The sequence below is a fragment of the Callorhinus ursinus genome, unplaced genomic scaffold (assembly GCF_003265705.2).
Source record: "Callorhinus ursinus isolate GAN/ISIS: 27379988/994484 unplaced genomic scaffold, GSC_fseal_2.0 scaffold320, whole genome shotgun sequence".
NCBI classification, from domain to species: domain Eukaryota; kingdom Metazoa; phylum Chordata; class Mammalia; order Carnivora; family Otariidae; genus Callorhinus; species Callorhinus ursinus.
The window spans coordinates 1-9,605 of NW_027397375.1; the positions used below are offsets into that span (position 1 = coordinate 1).

At 41.6% G+C, this 9,605-nt stretch overlaps 1 pseudogene; it reads left to right on the forward strand.

Moving 5' to 3' along the window:
• Window positions 1–7,717: 7,717 nt before the first annotated feature.
• On the forward strand, window positions 7,718–9,358 carry LOC112819137 (nicotinamide phosphoribosyltransferase pseudogene; annotated as a pseudogene).
• The last annotated feature ends 247 nt before the right edge of the window (window positions 9,359–9,605 follow it).

Here is a 9,605-nt window from a genome sequence, read left to right on the forward strand (position 1 = left end):
TTTCATAGATGGCTTTTATGATATTGAGGTATGTACCCTCTATCCCTCTACTCTGAAAAGTTTTGATCAAGAAAGGATGCTGTACTTTGTCAAATGCTTTTTCTGCATCTATTGAGAGGATCATATGATTCTTATTCTTTCATTTGTTAATATATTGTATCACGTTGATTGATTTGCGGATGTTGAACCTGCCTTGCAGCCCAGGGATAAATCCCACTTGGTCATGGTGAATAATCCTTTTAATGTACTGTTGGATCCTATTGGCTAGTATTTTGGTGAGAATTTTTGCATCCATGTTCATCAAGGATATTGGTCTGTAATTCTCCTTTTTGATGGGGTCTTTGTCTGGTTTTGGGATCAAGGTAATGGTGGCCTTATAAAATGAGTTTGGTAGTTTTCCTTCCATTTCTATTTTTTGGAACAGTTTCAGGAGAATAGGTATTAATTCTTCTTTAAATGTCTGATAGAATTCCCCTGGGAAGCCATCTGGCCCTGGGCTTTTGTTTGTTGGGAGATTTTTGATGACTGCTTCAATTTCCTTAGTGGTTATAGGTCTGTTCAGGTTTTCTATTTCTTCCTGGTTCAATTTTGGTAGTTGATACATCTCTAGGAATGCACCCATTTCTTTTAGGTTATCTAATTTGTTGGCATAGAATTGCTCATAATATGTTCTTAGAATTGTTTGTATTTCTTTGGTGTTGGTTGTGATCTCTCCTCTTTCATTCATGATTTTGTTGATTTGGGTCATTTCTCTTTTCTTTTTGATAAGTCTGGCCAGGGGTTTATCAATCTTGTTAATTCTTTCAAAGAACCAGCTCCTAGTTTCGTTGATCTGTTCTACTGTTCTTTTGGTTTCTAGTTCATTGATTTCTGCTCTGATCTTTATTATTTCTCTTCTGCTGGGTTTAGCCTTTATTTGCTGTTTTTTCTCTAGCTCCTTTAGGTGTAGGGTTAGGTTGTGTATTTGAGACCTTCCTTGTTTCTTGAGAAAGGCTTGTATTGCTATATACTTTCCTCTTAGGACTGCCTTTGCTGCATCCCAAAGATTTTGAACAGTTGTGTTTTCATTTTCATTGGTTTCCATGAATTTTTTAAATTCTTCTTTAATTTCCTGGTTGACTCATTCATTCTTTAGTAGGATGCTCTTTAGTCTCCATGTATTTGAGTTCTTTCTGGCTTTCCTCTTGTGATTGAGTTCTGGTTTCAAAGCATTGTGGTCTGAAGATATGCAGGGAATAATCCCAGTCTTTTGGTACCGGTTGAGACCTGGTTTTGACCTAGGATGTGATCAATTCTGGAGAATGCTCCATGGGCACTAGAGAAGAATGTGTATTCCATTGCTTTGGGATGGAATGTTCTGAATATGTCTGTGAAGTCCATTTGGTCCAGTGTGTCATTTAAAGTCTTTATTTCCTTGGTAATCTTTTGCTTAGATGATCTGTCCATTTCAATCAGGGTGATGTTAAAGTCTCCCACTATTATTGTATTGTTGTCGATGTGTTTCTTTGCTTTTTTATTAATTGCCTTACATAATTGGCTGCTCCCATATTAGGGGCATAGATATTTACAATTGTTAGATCTTCTTGTTGGATAGACCCTTTAAGTAGGATATAGTGTCCTTCCTCATCTCTTATTACAGTCTTTGTTTTAAAATCTAGTTTGTCTGATATAAGAATTGCCATCCCAGCATTCTTTTGGTGTCCATTAGCATGGTAAATGGTTTTCCACCCCCTCACTTTCAATGTGGGGGTGTCTTTGGGTCAAGAATGAGTCTCTTGCAGACAGCATATTGATGGGTCTTGTTTTTTAATCCAATCTGATAGCCTGTGTCTTTTGTTTGGCGCATTGAGCCCATTTACATTCAGGGTAACTATTGAAAGATATGAATTTAGTGCCATTGTATTGCCTGTAAGGTGACTGTTACTGTATATTGTCTGTGTTCCTTTCTGGTCTATGCTGCTTTTAGGCTCTCTCTTTGCTTAGAGGACCCCTTTCAATATTTCTTGTAGGGCTGGTTTTGCGTTTGCAAATTCCTTTAGTTTTTGTTTGTCGTGGAAGCTTTTTCTCTCTCCTTCTATTTTCAATGACAGCCTAGCTGGATATAGTATTCTTGGCTGCATATTTTTCTCGCTTAGTGCTCTGAAGATATCATGCCAGTCCTTTCTGGCCTGCCAGGTCTCTGTGGATAAGTCTGTTGCAAATCTAATGTTTCTACCATTATAGGTTATGTATTTCTTCTCCCGAGCTGCTTTCAAGATTTTCTCTTTGTCTCTGAGACTTGTAAGTTTTACTATTAGATGTTGGGGTGTTGACCTATTTTTATTGATTTTGAGAGGGGTTCTCTGTGTCTCCTGGATTTTGCTGCCTGTTTCCTTTCCCACATTAGGGAAGTTCTCTGGTATAATTTGCTCCAATATACCTTCTGCCCCTCTCTCTCTTTCTTCTTCTTCTGGGATCCCAATTATTCTAATGTGTTTCATCTTATGGTATCGCTTATCTCTCGAATTCTGCCCTCGTGATCCAGTAGTTTCTCTCTCTTTTTCTCAGCCTCTTTATTTTCCATCATTTGGTCTTCTGTATCACTAATTCTCTCCTCTGCCTCATTTATCCAAGCCATTATTGTCCCCATTTTTTATTGCACCTCATTAATACCCTTTTTGATTTCAACTTGGTAAGATTTTGGTTCTTTTATTTCTCCAGGAAGGGTTTCTCTAATAACTTCCATGCTTTTTTCAAGTCCAGCTAGCATCTTTAAAATCATGATTCTGAACTCTAGGTCTGACATTGTACTAATGTCCGTATTGAGTAGGTCCCTGGCAGACGGTACTACCTCTTGTTCTTTTTGTTGAGGTGATTTTTTTCATCTTGTCATTTTGTCCAGAGGTGAATAGATGAATGAGAGAACAAAACGCTAACAGGTTAACAACATCCCCAGAAAATATACTCTAAACAAATCAGAAAAGACCTGAAACCAGGGGAAAAGAAAGGGAAAGAAAGAAAAAAGAAAGAGAAAAAAAAGAAAAAGAAAAAGATAAAAACAGAACAAAACAAAAAAAAAACCCAGAATATGATCAAATATGATCAGGCTAGTGCATAGATCAGTGCCACACACTATAGATTTTGGGTGTATTTTGGTCTGTTAGAAGAAAGTGCTTCCTAAAATTTTAAAGAAAGAAAGACTTATATATGTACAAAATAAGGGTTGATACAATGAAGGGATGGAATATGACTGTAAAGATGAAAATTATAAAAACTTTTAAAAAAGGAATTGATAAGGTGTTTGAAAATAGAAAGAAGAGGATTAGAAAAAAAAGAAAGAAAGAAAAAAAGAAAGAAAGAAAGAAAAGGGAAGAGAATGTGATCAGGCAGGAGACTAGAACAAAGCCATACACTAGGGTGTATGTGAGATTTAGGGTATATTTTGATCGGTTAGAAGAAACTGTATCTCAAAATTTTAAAGAGAGAACAACTTATATATATATATGCCAAAAATAAGGGTAACGATAGAATATGACTATGATAGAATATGACTCTAAAATTGAAATATAAAAATGTTTTTTTTTAAAAAGGGATTGATAAGATGATTGATAAGATGTTGGTTGAAAAAGGGAAAAAGAAAAATTAAAAAAAACAGTTAAAAAAATTAACTTTGAAAGACTAATGAATCATGGTAAAAAAGCCATGAATTCTATGTGCAGTATTCCCCTAGCGCTGGAGTTCTCCCATTCTCCTTGATCGGTAAACTTGGTGTTGGCTTGCTGGCTGTTCCTGGTGATCTTCTGGGGGAGGGGCCTGTTGCCGTGGTTCCCAAATGTCTTTGCTGGAGGCGGAATTACCCCGCCCTCGCTGGTCTGGGCTAAGGAATCTGCTCGGGTTTGCTCTCGGGAGCTTTGTTTCCTGCAACCTCTCGGTACAGCTTTGGAGGACAAGAGTGAAAATGGTGGCCTCCCAATCTCCGCCCCGGAGGAGCTGAGAACTCGGGGCCCCGCTCCTCACTGTGCCCCCAGAGAAAAGCAGTCAATCACTCCCCTCTCCCCGGTCTCCGGCCGCACTCCGTGCTCACCCGGCCTGTGACCGAGTATTTCTATCTCTTGCACCCGACTCGGCGTGGAGTCTCCCAACCCAGCAGATCCCTGCGGTGCGCTCCCACGCCGCTCCTCCTGGGGGAGGAAGGGGAGTCTCCCTGGGTCTGCCGTTTATTGGGTCCCTGCTGGAGGAGCAGTGGCCCGACCGTCACCGATCACAGTTTACGGCAACCCCGAGCTGAGAGCCCGCGCCTCGGCTCCGTCTCTGCAGCTGGCTTCCCCGCTCCGATCCCTGGGAGCTCTGCCGCACTCAGGCACCCCCGGTCTTTCTGTGACCCTGAGGGTCCTGAGACCACACTGTCCCGCGAGAGTTCCACCCCCTGCTTAGCCACTGGAGCGATGTCCCTCAGCGGAGACGACTTCTAAAAGTTCTGATTTTGTGCTCCGCGGCTCTATCACTTGCCAGAAGCGGCCGACGGAGGCCCCCTCCCCCGCCGTCTATCCTCCCGAGTATCGCCTCAGACTCGCTTCTCTGCACGTCCTACCTTCCAGAAAGTGGTCGCTTCTCTGTTCAGAGAGTTGTTGCTATTCTTTTCTTCGATCTCCTGTTGAGTTCGTAGGTGTTCAGAATGGTTTGATCCCTATTCAGCTGAATTCCTGAGATCAGACGAAATCCAGATCTCCTACTCCTCCACCACCTTGCTCCGCCTCCTCTGTCCTTCACTTATCTGACGTCTGCTCACCAGCAGGTCGCCCGAGTGTGCAGAAGGTAGCTCATAAGCCTGGACAAGAACAGGTGTCCCTGCAACGCGGCCTCCCCTTCTGCAGCCAGGCTGGCCTCGAATGGCCCACTTGGTCTCTGTCTGTCTTTCTCTTAAAGATTTTATCTATTTATTTGAGAGAGAGAGAGAGAGCACATGCACAAGCAGTGGGGGGAGGGGCAGAGGGAGAATGATAATCTCAAGCAGACTCCCGGCTGAGCGGGGAGCCCAACGCAATGCAGTGTTCGATCCCAGGTCCCAGGATCATGACCTGAGCTGAAGGAAGATGCTCAACCGACTGAGCCACCCAGTCTCCATATTCCTCTGTGTTCTATCACCAAATAATGTGATGTTGGTTTCACATTTTTGTCTAGAACAGAGTCTTTCAAATTTGGCACCACTCAGTTTATTTTTGAGTGATTGTTTTTAAAGATCTAAATCACATATGATATAGTTCACTGCGTGGTTCTCAGCATATTCACAAATGGCGCGACCACCACCGCTGTTCAATTTTGGAACATTTTTGTTATTCCAAAAAAACCCACCTCTGTACCCATCAGCAGTCACTAATTTACTTTCTGTCTCTACAGATCGATCTGTTCTGGACACTTCATGTACATGGAATCCTACACAGGTGGCCTGTGAAGGCTGATCTCTTTCTTTTTTTTAAAATTTTTTATTGTTATGTTAATCACCATATATTACATCATTTGTTTTTGATGTAGTGTTCCATGATTCATTATTTATTCATAACAGCCAGTGCTCCATGCAGAATGTGCCCTCTTTAATACCCATCACCAGGCTAACCCATCCCCCTCCCCTCCTCCCCTCTAGAACCCTCAGTTTGTTTTTCAGAGTCCATCATCTCTCATGGTTCGTCTCCCCCTCTGACTTACTCCCCTTCATTCTTCCTCTCCTGCTATCTTCTTCTTTTTCTTTTTTCTTAAAATATGTTGCATTATTTGTTTCAGAAGCATAGATCTGTGATTCAACAGTCTTGCACAATTCACAGCGCTCACCGTAGCACATACCCTCCCCAATGTCTATCACCCAGCCACCCCATCCCTCCCACCCCCAACCACTCCAGTAACACTCAGTTTGTTCCTGAGATTAAGAATTCCTCATATCAGTGAGGTCATATGATACATGTCTTTCTCTGATTGACTTATTTCACTAAGCATAACACCCTCCAGTTCCATCCACGTCGTTGCAAATGGCAAGGTCTCATTCCTTTTGATGGCTGCATAATATTCCATTGTGTATATATACCACATCTTCTTTATCCATTCATCTCTCGATGGACATCTTGGCTCTTTCCACAGTTTGGCTATTGTGGACATTGCTGCTCTAAACATTGGGGTACACGTACCCCTTCAGGTCCCTACATTTGTATCTTTGGGGTAAATACCCGGTAGTGCAATTGCTGGATCGAATGGTAGCTCTATTTTCAACTGTTTGAGGAACCTCCATACTGTTTTCCAGAGTGGTTGCACCAGCTTGCGTTCCCACCAACAGTGTAGGAGGGTTTCCCTTTCTCCACATCCCCACCAACATCTGTCGTTTCCTGACTTGTTAATTTTAGCCATTCTGACGGGTGTGAGGTGGTATCTCATGGAGGTTTTGATTTGGATTTCCCTGATGCCGAGCGATGTTGAGCACTTTTTCATATGCCTGTTGGCCATTTGGATGTCTTCTTTGGAAAAATGTCTGTTCATGTCTTCTGCCCATTTCTTGATTGGATTATTTGTTCTTTGGGTGTTGAGTTTGATAAGTTCTTTATAGATTTTGGATACTAAGGCTGATCTCTTTCAATCAGTATGTTTTCAAGGTTCATTAATGTTGTAACAGGGGTCAGTACTTCGTTCCTTTTTATGGCTGAGTCATAGCCCATGGTAACAAGTAGACCATATTTTGTTTATCCATTTGTCAATTGATGGACATTTGGATTGTTTCCACTTTTTAACTATTGTAAATAACGCTACTATGAACATTCACGAACAGATTTCCATGTGGACATATATTTTCACTTCCCTTGGGTATACACCGAGGAGTAGAGTTGCTTGCTCCTATGGTAACTCAATGCTTTGTTTTGTTTAACTATTGACATTTTGGATGAGGTCATCCCTTGCTGTGCGGAACTGTCCTGTGCATTGCTGGATGTTTAGCAGAATCTCTGGTCTTGACCGAGCAGATATTAGTAGCACCCTCCCTAAACACACACCACTTGTGACAACCAAAATAGCCTCAGACACTCACCAGATGTCCCTTGGGGGGAGGGGAAATCATGCCTGGTTGAGAACCTCTGGTTTAGAGGGTTCATTTGGCTTATTAAGGTAAAGTCAAGTCACGACACTCATCTTTTGGGCCCGTAAAACATTCTATGTGTCCTTCTAAACTTCTCCTCCCAGTCCCCCCAGTGCCGAGTTTTAATTTAAATTACCTTGTCCTTCTCACCACGAAACAGATTCTTAAGGATAGAGAACACACTGCTGGTTACCAGAGGGGCAGGGGTGGGGGGATTGGTGAAACAAGTGTTGGGGATGAAGGAGCGCACCTGTGATGAGCACCCACGATGTACAGAAGTATGGAATCACTGTATGGTACACGAGAAGCTAATATTATTACACTGTGTGCTACTAGCTGGAGTTTATTTATTTATTTATTTATTTATTTTGAATTTAAATAAAACCTAAGAAACTTAAAAAATAAATTACCTTGGGCGCTTGGGTGCCTCAGTCAGTTAAGCATCATCTGGCTCCCTGCTCCTCTGGGAGTCTGCTTCTTCCTCTCCTTCCGCCCTTCCCTCCTGCTTGTGCTCTCTCTCTCTCTCTCTCTCAAATAAATAAATAAAATCTTTAGGCGGTGACTTAAGCAATGGAGCGCGGTGAAGCCCATTTTTCTCCTTCCTCGCCGCCGCGCCGGGCAGCTCGCGGCACTTGGCCCGCACACTCCCGTCGGAGATGAATGCTGCGGCAGACGCCGAGTTCAACATCCTCCTAGCCACCGACTCCTACAAGGTTACTCACTATAAACAGTACCCACCCAATACAGTTTATTCCTACTTTGAATGCCGTGAGGAGAAGACAGAAAACTCCAAGATAAAGAAGGTGAAATATGAGGAAACGGTATTTTATAGGTTGCAGTACATTCTTAAAAGTACTTAAAAGGTAAAGTAGTGACCAAAGAGAAGATCCAGGAAGCCAAAGAGGTGTATAGAGAGCATTTCCAGGATGATGTCTTTAATGAAAAGGGAAGGAACTACATTCTTGAGAAATATGATGGGCATCTTCCAATAGAAATAAAAGCTGTTCCTGAGGGCTATGTCATTCCCCGAGGAAATGTTCTCTTCACAGTGGAAAACACAGATCCAGAGTGTTACTGGCTTACAAATTGGATTGAGACTATTCTTGTTTAGTCCTGGTATCCAATCACAGTGGCCACAAATTCTAGAGAGCAGAAGAAAATATTGGCCAAATATTTGCTGGAGACATCTGGTAACTTAGATGGTCTGGAATACAAGTTACATGATTTTGGCTACAGAGGAGTTTCTTCCCAAGAGACTGCTGGCATAGGAGCGTCTGCTCATTTGGTTAACTTCAAAGGAACAGATACAGTAGCAGGAATTGCTTTTGTTAAAAAATACTATGGAACGAAAGATCCTGTTCCAGGCTATTCTGTTCCAGCAGCAGAACACAGTACCATAACAGCTTGGGGGAAAGACCGTGAAAAAGATGCTTTTGAACATATAGTAACACAATTTTCATCAGTGCCTGTATCTGTGGTCAGCAATAGCTATGACATTTACAACGTGTGTGAAAAAATATGCGGTGAAGACCTAAGACATCTAATACTGTCAAGAAGCACAGAGGCACCACTGATAATCAGTCCTGATTCTGGAAATCCTCCGGACACTGTATTAAAGGTTTTGGATATTTTGGGTAAGAAGTTCCCTGTTACTGAGAACTCAAAGGGCTACAAGTTGCTGCCACCTTATCTTAGAATTATTCAAGGGGACGGAGTAGATATCAATACCTTACAAGAGATTGTAGAAGGCATGAAGCAAAAAAAATGGAGTATTGAAAACATTGCCTTCGGTTCTGGTGGAGCTTTGCTACAGAAGTTAACAAGAGATCTCTTGAATTGTTCCTTCAAGTGTAGTTATGTTGTAACCAATGGCCTTGGGATTAATGTCTTCAAGGACCCAGTTGCTGATCCCAACAAAAGATCCAAAAAGGGTCAATTATCTTTATATAGGACACCAGCAAGGAATTTTGTTACACTTGAGGAAGGAAAAGGAGACCTTGAGGAATATGGTCATGATCTTCTCCATACTATCTTCAAGAATGGGAAGGTGACAAAAAGCTATTCATTTGATGAAATAAGAAAAAATGCAGAGCTGAATATCGAACTGGAAGTAGCACCTCATTAGGCTTTATGAGTGGGGATGTGTGCTCGCCTGTGTGTGTGTGTGTACGTGCATGCACGCACGCAGACACCTGCGTGTGAGTATATAATAGTGTTTATTGTACAGATGTGTGGGGGTTTGTGTTTTATGATATATTACAGCCAAATTATTTATTGGTTTATGGACATACTGCCCTTTCATTTTTTTCCCCAGTGTTTAGGTGAAATGCACTTAACCATGTAAAAGATTAATGCTAAAGTAAGCTTTTTAGGGCCCTTTGCCAAGAGATAGTAATTCAATCTGGTATTGATCTTTTCACAAATAACAGAACCCAGAAACTTTTACATATAACTGAAGATCACATAAAACAGATTTGCATAAAATTATCATTGATTGCTTTATGTTTATATTTAA